This window comes from Ursus maritimus, unplaced genomic scaffold (genome assembly GCF_017311325.1).
Source record: "Ursus maritimus isolate PB19 unplaced genomic scaffold, ASM1731132v1 scaffold_8, whole genome shotgun sequence".
In the NCBI taxonomy this organism is placed as follows: domain Eukaryota; kingdom Metazoa; phylum Chordata; class Mammalia; order Carnivora; family Ursidae; genus Ursus; species Ursus maritimus.
This window is the reverse complement of record NW_024426996.1, coordinates 71,120,369-71,140,169: the sequence shown is the minus strand read 5'-3', so window position 1 is coordinate 71,140,169 and position 19,801 is coordinate 71,120,369. Positions and strand designations below refer to the sequence as shown.

General features: G+C 45.3%; 1 protein-coding gene and 1 long non-coding RNA gene across 5 annotated transcripts in view; one reads left to right on the top strand and one right to left on the bottom strand.

Moving 5' to 3' along the window:
- The window catches only part of C1QTNF7 (C1q and TNF related 7), a 106,793-nt gene that overhangs the window by 45,916 nt on the left and 41,076 nt on the right, over nucleotides 1-19,801 (top strand). The window lies entirely within an intron of this gene.
- The window catches only part of LOC103658312, a 40,414-nt gene continuing 35,554 nt past the window's right edge, over nucleotides 14,942-19,801 (bottom strand). For both annotated transcript variants that reach the window (XR_567121.2, XR_567122.2), the window contains exon 3: nucleotides 14,942-17,531. This is a non-coding gene — a long non-coding RNA (uncharacterized LOC103658312). The remainder of the gene's footprint in view (nucleotides 17,532-19,801) is intronic.

Sequence of the window (19,801 nt, the reverse complement as noted above, 5' to 3'; positions counted from 1 at the left end):
TTAGTAGATGACATCAACCAGGAAGACTGGTGGGTGTCATGGACAGATGACATGGGTGAGACTCGACCCTGGATAGACAGAAGGAGGCAGGGGGATGAATGGTCTGGAAATGGCAAGGAGGATCACAGAGGTCCTATTGTACATCTGGGCCCAGTGGAATGAGGACTGAGGGGTAGAAAACAATCACTACGTGAGTGTGCTGCAGGGACAGAGGTGTCCTCAGGAGATAGCCAACCTGCAGTCAGAACAAGAAGATGCAATAACATTCAGAATGGAGGGTGAGGATATAAGGCTCTTTGTTGATGAGTGACCTTGGGTTCTAAGAGGCACCAGGGAAGGAAGGGGTGGAAGATGGGTCAAGAAAGGGGCCACAGTGATGATAGTCCACATGATGAGTGATGGCCTGGAAGTCTGGAAGGACATGAACTGGGGTAAAGGATGTGGTAAGACTCTCTTAATGTCTCAAGATAGAGAGTGGAGGTGAGTCTGTAAGTGGGAAAGAAGACCGAGGTGGGGTCTATAGGAACCATGACAGGTTTATGGAGGCTTGAAGATGGGGGAGTGAGGAACCTTATCTGGATCACCCAGAAAGCTCTGGGATGTTTTCCTTGCTCCCCGTAGAGATTTTCATGAACTATCTTGTGGGGCCCAGGTACCTTGATAATCCTGGATTATAAAAAGTGAGAAGGTGGGAGACAAGAAAGGAGGCTGAGGTAGTCAGCAGAGACAGGTTATGGAGAACTGTGTGTCATTTTGAAGAGCTAGGGCTTTACTCAGCAGACCAGGGTTCTTAGTCTTGTGACAGGGGACCTTTGGGACTCTAAAGACTGTGGTCTTACCTCTACTCTCACATAACCCTGCACATCCATTCTGCCTACCATGTTAGGGAGAACTTGTCATTCGTCTATGTCAATGTTCAACCAGAGAACAAGAACCAACAGAAGATAATACCTATTAATCAACATAGGGTAAGCAGTTAGACTCTGCAATTATGAAGATTGTCTGGAGATTCCAGAATCTGTAGGGAGACCTCCAGGAAGGACACACTAGGACTTTTAGGTATGAGGAGCTGCTGTAGAACTAGGTGGGAGTTCTTCTTGTTAGGGAAGCCTCAACTATTCTGAAGACCATTTAATGGACTAAATCATGCCCACCACATTACCTACAAAAGCCTCCCTTACTTCTAGTCAACTGGTTATAGAGTTTGATCACCTCTGCAAAATTCCTTCATGCCAAAACCCAGATGAATGTTTGATGAAAATCTGGGGACTGAAGCCTAGCCAAGTGGACTCATAAAACTGACCATGACATCAGTATATTCCTTAAAATCTATAGATCCATGGCTGGGGGGTCCTTTTGTGAGCAAACAGGAGTCCATGAAGGGAGAGTGGTAAGAATGTCCACCTTGCAGCTCAGAAAGATCAGATCTTCGTGCTTAAGTGGTAAAAATTCTTAGTAAAGAATTTGAGTAAACAGTACTAAAAATAAAATATGACTTTCTCCAGTGCAAATCCATGTGAACTACAGTTGGTCTCAGTGGGAAATCAAGCAAGTTGGAAAGAACCCCAAAGAAAAGTTATTCCAAATTTCCCTGGATATCTCAAGAAAGGGAGTATTTGTCCAGTATGCAAGGCTTTTTAAGTAATGGCCCAAAATTCTTAATAACTATCCCATCTTCCACTGAATTCACGATTAATGAGTTGACAAATATTTACAGGCACCTAATCAGTGCCCAGTATTCCAGTGAAAAAGGAAAAAAATAATTAGCTACAGTCCCTCTCACCCCTGGCCAAGAAGCAGTCTCCCTGGGGGGTCCATCAGTTAGCGCTCTTCCAACCGAAAGTGACAGAACACCCAACTCAAGATGCTTCAAAGTAAGAAATGGGAAGGGGATTTCTTAATGCATAGAACTAACATCTCCAGTAGATCTTCCGGCTTCAGGTTCTATCGAATCCAGTTACTCTAAGGATATGGTCTGAACTCTGTCTTTCCACATCTCTTGGTTCTGGTTTTCCTTGAGTTGATGTCACTGTTGGTCAGGTTTCTCCTTGCAATGGCAGGTAGGGTGTCCAACCACTCCAGGCCTACATCCTTGTAGCTCAGCAATCCCAGCAGAAAAGTCTCACCACTGAGTTTCTCCAAACTCATTTAAGTCACTAGGTCTCCCTTGCATGAATCATTGTGATCAGAGTAATGTAACACCCTGGAGAGGCAGGAGCATGGGCAGACCTCATCAGAACCACATGTTCTGAGGGGAGGAGAGAAGAAAAGGTCCCCAAGGGAAAATCAAGAGGCTGTTCCAGAAGAGGGAAGGGATGTTTGGTAAACAACAAAAGTCAAAGCCCTCTACAGGAACATCACCACTCAAGATCCAGAAACCAGTGCGAGTCAGAAGAGAACCGAGAATTCCGTTGGGCTCCCTGCCCTAAACCACGAGGCTGTTTCCACCTCTCTAAGGGCAGCTAATAACAACACTTACTCTGTCCCACAACTGCAAGCATTCTTAAAAGTCAAATGAGATAGATGCCAATATACCTTATACATAATAAACATCATATATTTAAAAAGATGTGATGATAGCCTAGCCAACGAGGTGAGGCTGAGTTTGTGCTGGAAAGGCGAAGCCAGAAGACAGAGAACACGCAGGAAGAAGTACCACTATTTGGGTGAAGTTACTCACCGGTAAAGAGATTTGTTCTGCTTGTTAGCATAGTTAGTTCACATAGTTAACATAGTTAGTCTTAGTAAGTTTGTCTTCAGAATCCCATGTGCAGGAATGAATTAAAATAATGGCAATGAGGGCACCTGGCTGGTTTAGTCGGTTGAGCACCAGACTCTTGGTTTCGGCTCAGGTCATGATCTCAGGGTCCTGGGATCGAGCCCCACATCAGGCTCCATGCTCTGCGTGGAGTCTGCTTCTTCCTTCCCCTCTGCTCTTGCCCGCCCAACACTGTCTCTCTCCCTTTTTCTCAAATAAATAAAATCTTTTTAAAAAATAAAAATAATAGTAGCGAGAGTTACAGCTTTGTTTCCTACTAGCTGTGTGACTTTGGGAAAGTTATCTTAACTTCTCACTGTCTGTTTCGTCATTTGTAAAACGGCCTAATAGCAGTACCCGCCTCATAGGATAACTGCAAGGATTAAATGTGTTAATATAAGTTAAGTGCTGGGCATAGACTAAGTGTTCTACGAATATTAACTATTGTTATCGGTCCTCAAAACCCACTGGTAGGTATTCTTATCCCCATTTTTCTACATTAAAACACGGACACATAAAATAATTAAATAGATAAGGTAAGATGTGAACCCAGGTTTAACTGACTGAATTTCATGCTCTTTCTGTTGCAACAAGGACTTTGTAAATATAGGCAGGCAGGGAGGGAAGGAAGGAGAGGAAAGGAAGGAGGGACAGAAAAGCATTCTGTCCCCCCAGATCCTGAACATGGACTTACTTTAACAACAGTTAACCAGAGATTCTAGAATATTCCTTTAGCCTTGGATTCAGTGATATTAATTTAAATGGTTTTGTTAGAGAAAGTTTTGGCCAGCACTAAAGGAAGTGAAAATTTGAGGAATGTGCCAGAGACACCAAGCTGAATTTAATTGCTCTTCTCTGGAAATTCCCAAACTCTCCATTCCTCCAGGCATTGAGAAACTCGACTCCATTTTCCTCCCAGGATGCCCAGATGGCACAGCCATCCACCTCGTGGTCCTCACCTGTGTCTATCTAGGAGCGCTCACCTGACATCCCTCATTCACTCCTCATCGCAGCCACTGTCCCAGCCCCAAGGACAGACAGGAGAGAGTGGCAGGGCCGTTTGTGAACCAAGCCTCACCCCCAGGTCCTCTGCTCCTTCCGCTCTGTCAGGGGAAGCAGCCCCAGCCCTGGGGTCTTGGCCCCCCTGCCACCTTGCACAGCCCCGTGGGACATCCACCTCTGTCTGTCCCTAGCCTCTCCAGGGAAGCTCAGTCGCAGCCCTCCTTCTCGGAGAGCACGGGAAGCGCTGCCAGAAGGCTCCCAGGCACAGGCAGGGAGAGCACAGGGTGTAAGGAGGAGGCCTTAGAGGCAGGGATTCCTGGGAGTTCCACTTGGCTCTCTGTGAACCTTTCCCTTCTGGAGCACCTAACAGTAAACAGCAATAATTACCATATAAAAAGAACACCAACAGGTTTTTCAAGAGGGATTGGAATGAAATGAAAACGTAGGAGTGAGAATAACCAGGAAAAGAGGTGCATGCCAAAACCTGGGAGTTTGTTACCCCCCCCCCCCCACCGACAAGGAAGTAATCACAACAATTGCCAGAAAGGCCCAGAAATGAACAGCCTGGAAGGCTCAGTTCCCTACCTGAAAACCAGGAGCCTGCGTCACTCACCCCTCAGAGCGATCCGCGGGACCCTCCCCTGTGGTCAGAACCCACAGTGCCTGGGCTGCTGCAGCTTCCAGAGACCTTCCCGGCAAGCTGAAACACGGGGTTCCCAGGCCCCACCCAGCCTTTCTCAGAATACCCTGGGAGCCGGTGAGGGGGCCAACTCCCAGTCCTGACTCCTAAAGACCCTGACCCTGAACGTGCAGCCTGGTTCCTGGGATTCTGGGCTTGAAAACCTGGAAATTCTGGTTTGAACACCACCCCTCCACATAACTTCTTTGCTGCATGACCTGGGACACGGGAGGCCACCTCTCTGAGCCTGTTTCCTGGACCCACCTATTCCATAGGGTGTGACAACTAGACGTTGCGAGAGCACCAGCAGCAAACAGGGCTCTTCACGGTAAACACTCACTTGGGGAGGGCCTGCCATGTGCCAGGCTCTGTTCTACACACGGGGGACAAAGGGAATGAGACAGAAACTCGGCACGCACCGGGACCTTCCAAACAAGAAAACAATAGCCGCTTCTTATGTCAGAGGACGGCACAGCACTCAGCGGAAAAAAATAGAGCAGGGATAGGGGCACAGAGCCAAAGCAGGGGGAGTTCTATTTCATACTGGGGGCGAGGGGCTCTGAGGTATGATGTTTGAGCAGGACCCCGAAGGAGGTAAGGGCATGAGTCTCTGAAAGTCTAAAATACAAGCATTCCAGGCAGAGAGAAAGTCCCATGCAAAGGCCCTGGGGTCAGAATATGTTTGGAATATTTGAGGAAGAGTGAGATAAGATAGTGTGGCTGAGGTAATGACAGGATCTGAGGTCAGAGAGAAACCTGAGGACAGACAGTGGAGGGCCTCGCCAGCCACTGTAGCCGTACGGTGAGCAATCCAGAAATAGCAGTTGAACTGACACAAACTGAAAGACAGCCTAATTGGACATCAAGACAAGGCCTACATAAGTCACAGTCTGCTCATACCACAGGACTCTGGGCGGAGACAGACGTTCACCAGAGACTGGCAAGTGAAAAAGCATGTTGCAGAAAAGAGATCTGTCTGGATCCCATTTTTGAAAGAAAGATATCTCGATATATGTACACATCTGTGCAGAGTGAAAAAGGTGTGGAAGGATGTGTGTACGACATGGTTATAGGAGTCTTCGAGGGTCAGGATTCTGAGGAGGAGATTTATGGAGAGGGACTCTCCCGTTTAACTCTCTATCCTTCCATATCATGTTCATTTTTTTGCAAGAAACATATTTATTTTGTAATTTTCAAAAACTACAAAATACGTGTTGGATCCAAATAGAATTGGAATCTACTCTTCACATTTCAGGGATCACAGATGAGATCATGAGGCATCTTACAGGTCATGGACCTTAAGACATGGCTCTGGCACTTTCTTACCCAAGGAACCGAAAGTGTCTTAGGACACTTCTATTTGCTTCCCCAAAGGATTTGAGCAGGATGGTCTCAAAATGTACCTGTGGGATTTTAACTTAGGGAGGTGACCAGCTCGTAACACACGGAGGCTGAGTTCTGAAAGACCTTTATTACTTACATTTCCTGAGAGTAAGTTCGTACGGTGGCACCCAGGGCCACGTGGGGAAGTGCCTGGTTTGGTTGTAAGATGGGGGTGGGGGGGGGAGAAATCCCTAAGGTGGAGAATCTTTGTTGTGTTTTCCAGGAGAAAGCTGAGGCAGGTCAGAGGACACAGAATTGGCTAGTTTGAATCATTCCAGCAGGCTTTGGGGCATAGGGATTGTCCCCAGTTGTCAGGTAGCTGGCCCTGTGGTATTTAGGGCAGAAAGACTTGAAGAGTTTGATAAAGGATTTTTGGGGGGGTGGGATCTGGGCTCTGGACTGGACTTTGCATATAAAAGTCATGCTCCCCAAGGTGCCTGGGTGGCTCAGTGGGTTAGGTTAAGTGGTTAAGCATCTGCCTTCAGCTCAGGTGCTGATCCCAGGGCCCTGGGCTCCGCCCTGCTCAGCCGGGAGCCTGCTTCTCCCTCTCCCTTTGCCCCTCCCTGTGGCTGGTGCTCTTTCTAGCGCTCTCTCTCTCTTTCTCAAATACATAAATAAAATCTTAAAAAAAAAAAAAAAGTTATGCTCCCAGGTGAGCCCTTGCCATCTCTAAAAATTCTCTAGGCCTGGGCAGATCAGTCTCTCCCCGGTCAGCGAGGCCGGAAAGGCCAGAGCATCAAGGATACAAAATACAAGACAACCAGTGAATTTAATTGGCTCTGTTATGAATTAATGTCAAAGTGATTCAGAATCTAAGCAAACACAGTTACAACAATGACCCATTTAAAAGAGGCCGGTGCCCTGGGTCATAACTCAGCCATTCGCCGCTGCCAGGAGGCATAACCAGCTGTGGGTTGAGAGGGAAAACGTACAAGGAGGCAAGGCCAAGACCCGGGAATCCAGAGCAGGGCAAATAATTTAAATGACATTGAAAAGCAGCAGAAAATCATTGAACCTCCTATGTGCTGAGTAAATACAGAGCACCTTAAGTGTATTACCTCTAATAACCTTTTGAAACAGGTATTACTATCACTGTTATGCAGATGAGAAAACCAAGGCTCAGAGAGGCTAAGTGTCTCACTCAAAGTCATCCAGCCAGTAAACAGCAGAAGTGGGGCTTAATGCTCAGTCCATATGATTCCAGATTCAAAGCCCCATTCCTCATATATCTGGGCTTAAACCAGAGTAGATGGCGATCTTTAAAGATACTGATTCTGGTGGGTCAAGGGAAGGAAGAAACAATGGCAGCTGTCAGCAAAGGTGTCGCTGGTCAGGGCGCGGCTGCATGGTACTTCCCAGCAGAGCTGCCAGGCAAGAAATATAGCGTCACTGAGGCTCTCATGAGGATCCCAGGGCACATGTCGTTCCAAGCCCCACCAGGGAGCAGGAGTGGGAGAGGACTACAGCTGGGGGGCGCCCAGATGTGAAGACTCGGCCACCTGTCCTGCATCCTGGGCCACCGTGGTCCAGATCCCCACCGAGGTGGCCTGAGCCAGCCTCAGTGGGATTTAACTAGAAACTGGACAGCGAGGGGCCGGCTGTGGGTGGGAGGGGAAGGCCAGGGAGCAGACAGGGACTGGCACAGAGGACCATGAATAGCATGTCACGGAGCAGGAGAGGTCCCATCAGGAGGTCAAGGGAATCAGCACAAGTGCACACTAACGTTTCGGCGAGCTTCTAGTGTTCATCGTGATCGGGGGTGGGGGGGATCGATCAGTATTTATCGAGCACCAGTCATGTGCACAACAGAGGGGGTCATACTTTGGTTTTCCCAAAAGCAGACCCTAAGACAAAGACCTGGGGACAGATTGGTTTTCTGCATATAGCAAAACGTATGCATAAAGAAAAGAGATAGTAAAGAAAAAAAGGAGGGGTGTTATCGAATGGATCAGCACTGTGGGCAGCCGAGGCTCCGTCCCTCCCAGCACCCTAAGGAGCCATGTAAAACACACTTCAGGGTGGTCTTGTCAAAGATAGGGAGTCTGGGGTGTTTATCCACCCACCCATGTCCCTCACAGGCTGAGGATCACCCCTGGGGCTCCCCGTCTCCAGCACTTCCTGGCAGCCCCCAGGCTTCTGCAGCTCCAGAGAAATCCCCCAGGCAGGGAGGCATAGGGCCATGGGCAACTCAGCAGGCAGGTGTCAGTGTGGGTGGGGACTGACCCCTGCAGATGCAAGTGGGCTCTGGGGTGGGCTGAAGGCCACGGAGCTGGGCAACACCAGTTTCTGATCCACGGAGAGCCCTCAGGCCCTGTGCTTCCATACTGAGCTTCTTATGGTTACCGGCACCCCCACTCGGCAACAATCCAGACCCAGGCTCAGGGAAGCCCCTAACCTAATTCTTGGGCTTGAACTCGGACATCCCCTTCTCCAAAAGTCCCTTTGTGACCATCCATCCTTAGGAAACCGTCTGCTTCTGGCTGCTGAGTATCACGAGAGGGACCATAGACAGTGGTTAAGCTCGCTCTCCAAATCACACTGGACTTGAAGACGGTAGGAAGTCCTGGCTCTTAACTTCAAGGGGCTCACGATCTGCAGCACGAGAAGATCCCAACACCTCCCAGGCTGTGAACACTTCCAAAAGCCTTTAAGACTTCTCTTAGAAACATGCTTTCTGAGAAATGAAAACAAGCAACATTCTTTGGAATCAGCTTCACCCTAGATGCTAAATTCGTCATAGGACACCTAATAGCCCACCAAAGACAGCCCCACCCACAGCCAGGGAAATCCCCCACTTGATGCTAGGAACTACCGAGTTCCACTTCCAAGAATCCCCAAATCCTCCAAACCACTTTGGAAGGTGCCTCTGTGTGGGGTAGCCACACCACCCCCACCTCCCACTCCCACGCACAGCACCACTTCAACCAACACAGGAGCTCTCCCACAAATCTGGTCTTTATTGCTTTTTCTCCACGTTGGCTACTGTCATTAATCTACTTATTCATTCATTTATTCACTCACTCAGGGAACAATTTCCTGCGAGGGCTAGTCAGGGGTCAGATGCTGTATTTGGTTGCAGCAACGCAAATAGAGATGAGGTATAGCCCTACGTAAAAAGGAGCTTATAGACCCTAGAGAGGGGAGCTCTTTGTTCTTCCACACCCAGCTGAAGATTTTAAAACACTCAGGGTTACCCCGAGTTCTAATGAACCCCAGCTAGAATCATTTCCCAAAACCTAACAGTAAAGCCAGTCATATTGGACTCATGCTTACCATCCAGTACTGGTCTGTCACCAGAGGGGCCCAGGCTCAGGTCTCCTCTGTGTGGACACCCACCCCCTCCTCAAACTTCAAGGCTGAGCTCAGGCACCCTTTTCTCCAAAGACCTTTAGTGACCATCCATCCTGAGGAAGCTGTCTGCTTCCAGGGTCAATGGGTATCTCTAGAGATGCTGGAGATGATTCCCAAACAGGTGCAGCTGAGGTCACACTACCCACAGAGTCCACTCCAACTCTGCTGCTCCATCACCCGGGCCAGCTCCTTCATACCTCTGTGCCTCCGTTTCCTTATCTCTAGAGTGAGGGTAGTAATGGCTATATATGTCGAGTTAATGCTACAGATTAAATGAGATTAAATGTCGAGTTAATGCTACCTAATGACGTAGCCCGGGGGGCTGAGCACATAGAAAGCACTCAGACACTAGCTACTATGATCTCAGAATACGCACAATATCTGATTTCCATTGTTACCTTAATTTCACCATCACCTCCTTATGTATGTCTTGCACAATGGTAAGTAACTATTTATGTGTTAAGGACATGACTAAATGAACTGATAGGCCACTTGCAACATTAGCAAAGTGCTTTCAAGTAAAATGTACTGAGTGCCCCCTTGGGACCAGGCGCTGCTCCAGGGGCTTTCCCACATATTAGCTCATCAGCTCTTCCCAGTATTCCTGTGGGATTAAAAAGTCCACTGCTATTATAGCATTTTTACAGATGAGAAAATAACCTCAGAAAACTCATGCAATTGTTCTGGGGCCATGCCATTAAAGAATGACCAGGCACGGATGTAAGGCTGGACGGTCTGGTTCTGGGGAAGAGATGTCACTATGGAGCTAATACGCAAGCTATAGACAGGACCGGACCTAAGACATCGTCAATTGTCTGTGGGTGTGTTGGTAATTCAAAGATGCAAGGTTTTATTTTGAGGAAACATCTAGGATTGTACACATATTTTTTTTTATTTACCTCTTTTTATTTTTTGTATTCATTAACATATTATAGTAGTTGTAGTTATTTTTAACACAGTTGTCTTTTAACCTTTATACTGTAGATAAATGATTAACACACCATCAGTATTAGAGTTTTCTGAATTTATCTATATATTTACCTCTATCAATCTGTGGTGTATATTTGTATGTTTTCTTCCAATATTTCTTACAAGGTAGGTCTAATGGTAAGGAACTTCCCCCATTTTTGTTTGCCTGGGGAAATCTTTATTTCTCCTTAATAAAGGAGATTTGCTGGAAAGAGTATTATTGACTGGCAACTTTTTTCTTTCAGCACTTTGAATGTATCATCCCATTCTCTCCTGACATGTAGGGTTTCAACTGAGAAATCTGCTGATAGCCCAATGGGAATCTTTTTGTTGTTTACAATCTATTTTTCTCTTGCTGCTTTTAGGATTCTCTCTTTGTCTTATATATTTGGAACTTTTATTTTAATGTATTTTGGAGATCATTTTGGATTGTACACATATTTTTTAATTACAGAGAGAACAAATAACTTGATTAAAGAAAAGAAAAAGAGAAACCTTACAGACTATAAATTGCCAAAAGACCTGAAGGCAGCAGCTCCCTTGGCTCTTTAAGGAGGACACATGATTGCTGTAACTGATCAGAAATCAACTGAGCTTGTTCAGAGGTAGTAATTGAGGCTGTCAACAGCAATACATTTAGGCAAATGAAGATGTAGGAAAGGAAGCAAAGAAAAACGAACAACGAAAAAAGGTTAGGTTCCGTTGTTTTATTTCTTGGTGAACCCAAGAAATCTGAAACCTCTGTAACAAAAGGCCTTACTTTGCAGATTCTACAAAATTTTCCCTCCAACATACAAGGAAGCCATTGAAGCTAGCCAGTGTCCTGGACAGGTGGCGAATGGTCTGCTCTGATTCACACCTTCCAGCCAGCCCTCCTCACTACTCAGTGTCCAGGCTCCCTAATGTTTGATACAGAAATTGTTGGCTTTTCTTGCCCTGTGTTGGTCAAAGACTATACAACAAAAACAAACAAACCCAAATTTCAGCGGCTTAAAACAGCAAAGGCTTCTGTATTCTCTATTGTTTTTATTGCTACATATTGTTGATGCTACAATATGATTATTACCACTTGCTCAACATGAGGTAACAGGGTAGGCGCTCAGAGACCTAGCCAACTTCACCATCTTCCTAGACCACTATCATGGCATGAGGCTTCATAGTTCAACATGGAAAGGGAAGAAAGAGGGTAGCCTGTTCACGTTACTTCTACTCACATTTTGCTGCCCAAGCAATTCATCTGACCATGCCTAGCTTTGAGGGGTGACGAAGGGTGTGTCTCAAAAGAGGAGAGGACCAGAAATACTGGTGGGCATCCGTGCTGTGCACCTCACATAGGATAAGTTAGAATATCCCTACGAAAATCTCCCTTCACATTGCTGATAGCTGGGGGAGGGGAGTGGCACGTAAATGGGGAGGAGCCAGGAGGACGCGCCATGTTTGTTGTTTAGGAAGTCTCTGGCTGGGAGGGACTGTCTGGTATGAAAAGGGATGAATTGGACTGGAAGGGACACCTCTGGAGTCACAACTTTACGTGTTTCCTAAGCCACCCTGACCCACTGGAGACCAAAGTCTGAGGGAGACATTTCACCAGGGCAGGTGGAATAGGAGGGCAGAGATCACAAAGTAATATGGTTAACCACACCGCCCCCCAGGTCCCCTCTGCACTACTGTTGATCACCTACTCATATTTGAATAATACCAAGAAAGAAGCCAGGTGGCAAGGACCCCAGTATGAGTACTGCAAGAGGGGGAAAACAGGGAGAAAAAGTAAATACTGAGGGCAGATTGAAAAAATATACAGCCTAAATGATCTATTCCAGAGAACAAAGACATTAGTTCTCTTCAGTATTAAGTCATTGACAGCATAGTTTTTCAGGGGGGGGGAAAAAGTTCGGAGAGGGAATAGAAGTGATCCAAAAAGAAATAAGAAGAAAACCAGTCTCAAAGTGAGCTGGCAGCACTCAGGAAATAAATGGAAGCTAAAAATAAAGCAATTATAGAGATGAAAGTCAACTTAGAAGCAACCGAAAATAGATAAATACCATGGAAAACGCAGGCCACGCTTAAGAAATCGCACGAAATGGAAAGAGAAAGGAACAATGGGATCAAAATGATTGTAAACGAGACAATTCAAACTGAAGAAAGAGGCAGGCTGACATCTTCAAACTGGTATTCTGAACAGAAAAACAGAAGGAAATGGGGGGGAACAAAGAAAATTCAAAAAAAGTTTCTTGAGGTGAAGAAAGCTAGGTACCTCTAGGGTTTTTTCCTTTTTTTTTTTTTTTCAAATTTTTATTTAAATTCTAGTTAGTTAGCATGCAGTGTAATATTGATTTTCAGGAGTAGAATTCAGTGATTTATCACTTACATACAACACCCCGTGCCCATCACAACAGGTGCTCTCCTTAATCCCCATCACCCATTTAGCCCATCCCCCAGGTATCTCAAGATTTAAAGGACACGCTGTATCCCAGGAAAAATCGGCAAAATAAGAAGCATTAGGACACGTACTGTGAAGATACTGAAAATCAAAGGGAGGTGTCCTGTCTTCAACCTGTAGAGAACAAGAATCACATGGTTCCTCTCAACCACCACTACCAACACTCAACATGAAAGCATCAACCAAGTTCTACGGGGCAAAAGGGGGGCCCGAGTGTGTTCTACTCAGCCAAACTGAACCACTATGACAAGAAACCAATGTTCTTCAACATGCAAGAATTCAAGGGCTACAGCAACAAAGTGCTTTCTGAAAAATACTTGATGATGAAATCCAGCATTCTAAGGCATGAATCGAAATGAAACACCCAGCACCGTAAAAGGACAACCGTAAGCAACGGATCCATTTCAACACAGAACCAAAGCTGAGCAACAGTGGGAACGAGTTGACGGAAGAGGATATAAGTGCTATAACTCCAGAAAATCTAAAAATAATAATGTAACTAACAAAAATCGGGAGGCAGGGAATGGAAAGGAAAAGAAAGTGCATAAAATCTCCCTTTCACAGCAGAAAGTAAATACCTACCATGTAGAGATTAAACATCTAGTTTTTCAAAAGTGAAATCATGCCAAACTCTTAATATTTTTTTTCATAATTGTCTTTTCACCTGAGAAATAGCTTTTAGGAGCTAATATCTCTTGTTACGAACAAATACGTATGTATTTGTACTTTCTTTTTCTTCTGGTAAATACAAGTAGACTTGGGTTTAATCATATTTATAAAAATAGCATGCACTATATGAACCTATTTTTGCAAAGCTGTATCTACCAAGACTTCTGTCTAAATACGTGCCTAGAGAGAAGTTGAGGATGACGTTCTTCAGTGTTGGCAAAATGGTTTCTGAGAGGTAGAAGTTCTGCTTTGCTCATTTTTCTTGGCTTTTTTCTGAAATCCTTAGATTTTGTCGCTCTCCCTTACTGTCCTAAGAGACGCATGTAGCCTGTGTTTCTCATTTCAGACACTGAGTGTTGGTCTCATCTTGTCCCGCCCTCTTTACCCTAGTGATGTGTGCATTTCCTAGAGCTGCCGTGACAAATGACCACCGACCTGGTGCTTAAGACAACAGAGATTCATTCTCTCACAGTTCTGGAGACCAGAAGTCTAAAATCAAGGTTTTGGCTTGATTTGGTTCCTCCTAGAGACTCGGAGGTAGAATCCATTCCAGGCTTCTGTCCTAGTTTCTGGTGGCTGCCCCCACCGCTGGGCTCCTTGGCTTGCAGACACGTCACTCCAAACTTTGCCTCTCCCCTGCTCTTCTCTTCTGAAGACATGTTGGATTTGGGGCCCACCCTAATCCAGGTCAATCTCCTCCCCTCAAAATCCTTTACCTAATTTTATCTACAAAAACCGTTTTTGCCAAGAAAGTGCACATTGCAGGTTTTGCAGTGAGGGGGCCAACATTCAATCCACTCTAAATGCTTTGGGAAATGGTGTAAAAACCAAAACTCTGTGCTTACGCCTCTATGTGGTTCACAGAAGCAGCGAGCATCCCCTAGATGGGGCCCAAGGATCCCTAAAAAGCACAGATTTTAGATCCAGGTACATGTCCAAGAACGAGTTCTTTTTTATCCACTTACTGAGCTGTATGAATTTGGGGAAATGACAACTTTGCTGGGTCTTGATTTTCAGGAAAATCGTGCCTAGTCTGCAAATCCTACTGACGGGTAAATTAGGATTAGAAATAATCTGCATAAAGTCCTTCATAATATGCCTAGAATGGAGTAGGTGCTTCTCTACCTGCTGTCATAAATTATATTTTCAAAGGATTATGCCAGGGAGACCACCAGCCCTCAGTAATTGCACCGCAGGAGAGGGCATGCCCCAAACTCAAAGGCACCTGCATGAGTCAGTGACCAGCATCACTTAGTGTGTTCTCTGACCTCCGCTGTGCACTTGGGATTTAAAAATGGCGGAGTCAGGGCCAGCCTGGCTGGAGGAAGGGTGCCGTGGGATCCTCAGTGAGAACCAAATAGTCTGAGAGAGCAAGAAAGCCCACTCACCTTTGCACCAAAGCCTTTGGTGTGGCTCCGTTCTCAGGTAAAGGACGTGTGCACAGCACTGCAGAAAGCGTTGCTATATCATGTGGCAATGTAATAACACATTCGTAGCGTGGACATCACCAACCCTAATCCACCACACACGGGCCTCCCAAACTATGTTCCACAATCATTTCAATTTTAATGCACATTAAGTTATTCAGAATTTTGATGATTTGCATAACATTCTGTGGAATTACTAATGGAGTCAGTTCCCACTTTTCCAAGGTGATAAATGTATCGGTGAGGAAGGTTTTGGCTACAATTGACAGAATACCTAAGGAACAGCAGCTTAAACTAAGTAGGGATTTTATTTCGTCTGGTAACAAGAATTCAGGGGGTTGCGGCACTAACGGTTCAGCTGCTCATTCAAGCCATCAGAGACCCAGACTGCTTCTCTCTTCCCATCCTGTCATCCTTGTCATCTTATCTTTCATCTTCATGCTTGTCGTTGAATGGCTCTGTGCTTGAGACAGTATCTCTGTTCTACTCAAAGCCAGAGGAGGTGGTGGGGCTGCTCCAATTGTGTCCTCTTGTGGGGAAAACAAAAGCTTTTCCAGAATTTTCCAGAAAGTGTTTTCTTATATCCGATTGGCCAGAATGGTGTCACATGCTTCCCAAGGGCACCAGCACTACAAAGGGGGCCGGGAAGGAGGCATATATTGGCACCTGACAAAATCAGAATTCTGGTTGCAAACACGGGGTGGGGGGTGAATATCGATTTTTAAATTATGATTAGTGAAGTAGAGCTGACATTCAATTTTATATTAGTTGCAGGTGTACAACATAGCGATCCCACAACTCTGGATATCGCTTTAATAACAGTATCTGCCACAAAAAGAAATCTGGAAGGCTCAGGAAACTACAACTCAGAAAACCCTGTCCCTTCCTCCTGGCCAGTATCTGTTGAGGAGTTTTCCCTCTCCCTGCTGAACATTTCTCAACGGGATAATTTCAGTTTAGGATAAAATTTGAACAGAGCGATCTTTGAAAAATGAAAAACAGATCCTGTTTTTCTCCCACTGCCTTCAAATCAACTGAACTTCAAATAAAATTTAAACTCCTCCCCATGGCTTCTGAGACCCAGTGTAGTCTAGCCCCTGGCCAGCCCCTCGGGGCCCATCTCCCATGCCCTTGTCCTGGGTCTCTCATGCTGTCCTGGGAACAGCCCGAAGGTTCCTGCTGCAGCGTCCTTGCAGTGGCTACTCCTCTGCAAGGAACTGCTCGCCCGCTCCCAGTCCCAGGCCACATCTTTGCACCTCCCAGATCTCTGCCCCAAGGTGGCTTCCTCAGAGAAAACTCCTCTGAGCCCCTCTCCGAACTCCCCAACTCCTACTGCTTTTTAGTCCTCCCATCGTTTAGAGTTATTTGAAATCATCCCTGCTCAAGCTTCCTTGGTCCCTGTCCGCAGACCACTCTACAGGGCCCCTCCTCCGTGGCAAGACCACTTTCTGTCTTATGTGCCCTGTTTCCCCAGCTCCTGCCTCCATGCTTTGCACATCAGAAGTTCTCAACAGATCTGTGTTGAATGAGTGAGGATATAGACCAGACTTAAGAACCCAAACGTCAAATAACCAAGCAGAACAAACAATGGGGAAGCAAGTTCCAGGTAATGGGCCCCAAGAGTAGAAATGCATGGAGGGTTACGTGAAGATGAAAAGAGCAGCCTGTGCTCGTTGCCCTCAAAGGACCACACAGTCCCGCCACCACCACCACCACCCCCGGAAAATAAGAGGAAAAGAGGGTGTGGGCGCAGCATGACAGCTGCCAGGTTCAAACTTCCAAATTGGAGAATGATGCACAAAGATTTTGCTAGAGGGACGCATATTGCAATGTTATTGGCAAAAGCGAAAATTGAAACCACCAAACCATCCAACAATAGAGAATTAGTTAAGACAATTTCAATACCTCCATATAATACAGTTTAAAAATTACATTCCAGAATTACATTTTATTATACGGGAATAGGAGTAAATATAGAGTAAATGACAATAGGATTCCCAAAAAAGTAAAGAATAGAATAGCACAATCTAAGAAAGAAGAGAGAAAGAGAAGATAGAACTTTCCAGATGCAGATCCCAAAACGATAACAAGGTTATTTCTGGGTGGTCTGATGATTACAGCTGATTTCTATTTTCTTCCTTTTGTTTACCCATATTAGCTAATTTTTCTATGATTAACATGTATTAATTATGTAATCTTTTTCCACTTTGGAACAACTGAATTAGGAATCATGCTTTAAATCCCATCTCGACAGCATGATCAAAACATTAGATATCAGAGAGTTTTTCCTTGGAGTGAGAGAGCAGGCTGCTGTTAAATATTATTCCAGGCACATGAAAATGTTTAAGAGGTTCAGCGGGGCATGGGGACAAGTGCCTGGATGGCGGCACCAATGGTACAGCCACGAGGAGCCCTAGGTGTCTTTGGACTTGAGGACCAGTGGCACCGTATGAACCTGGAGATCAGCCACCATAGACAGAATACCTCTTAGAGTTGTACCTCGTGCCAAATTCACTTTATCTTCAAAACATGCCAATTAAGTACTTTCCCATTTCACAGATGAGAATCCTGAAGTTTAGGGAGGCTCAGTGAATTGTCCAATATCCTCCAGAGAGCAAAAGTTAGACCAACTGGGCCTGACTCCGAAGACCTTGTTTGTTCCCCTACATCACAGCTAATCCTCATTTATAATGTCAGCCTCAAGCCATAGAAGTAGAAGACAACCAGCCAAGTCCAGTGGACATCAACCATTTCTTTCTGTTGTTGTTTTGGAACCATTGGTTTGAAGAAAATCTTAATCAGAGGCAAAATCAAATAAGACATTAAATGCAACATCATTTCCTGGATTGGGTCCTGGAAAAGACAAAGAGCATTAGTGGAAAAGCTGGTGAAATCCGAACAGTCTGGAGTTTATTCTTAAACAGATGATAGATGATGGATGTTAGGTAGATGATAGATAAGATGGAGCTTGTTGAATGATGAGTTGGGGGTGGAGGGAAGGGGTGGCCTACCGAGACAGACACCTGCTTACTCAGTCATCAGCACCTCCCTCCATCTCAGCCCCAAAAAGCGCTCTAGGTTCCCCACGGAGCACTTTGGATCCCCTTGTGCCGACTCAGTCAGCTTTCCTTATGGATGAGGAAACTAAATCCGGACAATCAAACTAGCTTCAAAAGAGCTGTCAGCTAGACATGGCAGGGTGGACTAGAACCCCAAGGTTAGGAGGTGTATCCCCACCAAAATCCATTTGTTGAAGCCTTTGCCCACAATATGATGGTCTTTGAAGGTGGGCCTTGAAGAGGTAATTAGGTTTAGATGAGGTCATGAGAGTGGGGCTCTCATGATGGGGTTAGTGTCCTTATAACAGAGCCCTCTCCCCACACCATAACCATGTGAGGTTATGACAAGATGTGTTCAGCTGTGAGCCAGGAAGAGGGTTTTCACCAGCACTGGCCAGCACCTTGATCTTGGATGATCTAGCCTCTAGAACTTGGAAAATAAATGTGTATGAAACCAAAAAAGTTGAACCCATTTTATCAAACATCTATATTCCTGAGAGGCTGTATGAACTGAAATATTGTTGACATATACAGAGTGAATCTGCCATTTTTTATTGAATTGGGTATAACGGTATTATCCTCAGCCCCAGACCCTGCCTCCAAATTATCTGGGAGGCTTGTTAAAAGTCCAGGTTCCTGGGCAAACTTAGGAGATTCTAAAGCATTACAACTTGAGAATGGGTCCCTGAGACCTGTATTTATTAGCTCTCTCCATTTACAATGGTTTTCTCAGGGAAGACAAACTAGGGAATGGGAGATAGAACCGGAAGGAAGGCTTATTTTCACTGTATATGCTTTTTGTTACATGAATTTTTCCAAGCCTGTTGTGTTCTGCCTATTTAAAACTGAACTACACTTGCGGGCGCCTGGGTGGCTCAGCCGGTGAAGCATCTGCCTTCAGCTCAGGTCTGATCTCGGGGTCCTGGGGTCAGGCCCTGCGTTGGTCAGGGAGCTCAGCAAGGAGTCTGCTTCTCCCTCTGTGCTCTCCCTCTCTCTCAAATAAAATCTTTAAATAAATAAATGAATAAATAAATAAATAAATAAAATAAAAATAAACTACACTTAACTCCCCACACACTGCCATAGTAGGGAGCAATGAATCCAGGGAGACCTTGTCGGGTCCCTGAAAAACAAAGCATTACACAGAATCAGCTGGAGGGTCTCAGGGCAGCCTCATAAGCTAGAGTCCGGGCTGAGACCATGAGCTGTGGAGTCCAACAGTCCAGGCTCTGAACCTGTCTCTGCCCCAACCAACTAGCATTCACTCTCTGAGAGTCTGGTCTGTCAGATCCGTCCAACAGGACCTACCTAACAGACCCGTGAGGATGACTGGAGACAATGAACTTGAGCGCTGAGCACAGAACCTGGCACATACCGGGCCCTGCGTAGAGAAAAGATTTTCTTTTTTTCTTCAGAGCCCCTGAGCTGGAATGGAGGTGACTGATACAATCAGAACTGAATTATTTTTGGAGAGCAAAACTTTTCTTTGTTTTGTGAAACCAAATCAGCAGTCCTCAAGCAAGAAAGCATATGTGTTCGGATGGTCTCCACATGCCCTGCGAGGTGCTAAAAGCTAAGATTTCTCACCATGGGTTTCCCGCAATCAGCACCAATCTAGGAAATTAGAACTCCATATGCACGTTCACTTAAGTTCTAAATGTGTGCATTCGTAATTTTCTTGCATGTCTTCCATACTATTGTGAACCTTTGGCTTATTGTATGTATTTTAACTAACTTTTTCCCTTAGATATGTAAATAACTATATTACAAAATATTTGGAAAATAGAGAGGAGAAAAAAATTCACGATTCCAAGATGTGAACACAATGGATGTTGATATTTTCTATTTTTTCTGCTAGGCTGTTAATGTGTGAGTTATAATCATCATAAACATTATATTCACACTAGACAACATCTTGTCTCAATTTTTCTATCAGTATATTGCAAATATTTTCCCTATTATGTCAAAGTCATTACAACCACACTTTCAAGTAGCTGCATAATATTCCACCAAGTGACTATGCCACAGTATATTTAACGACCCCCCATTGTCTAACATTTCCAT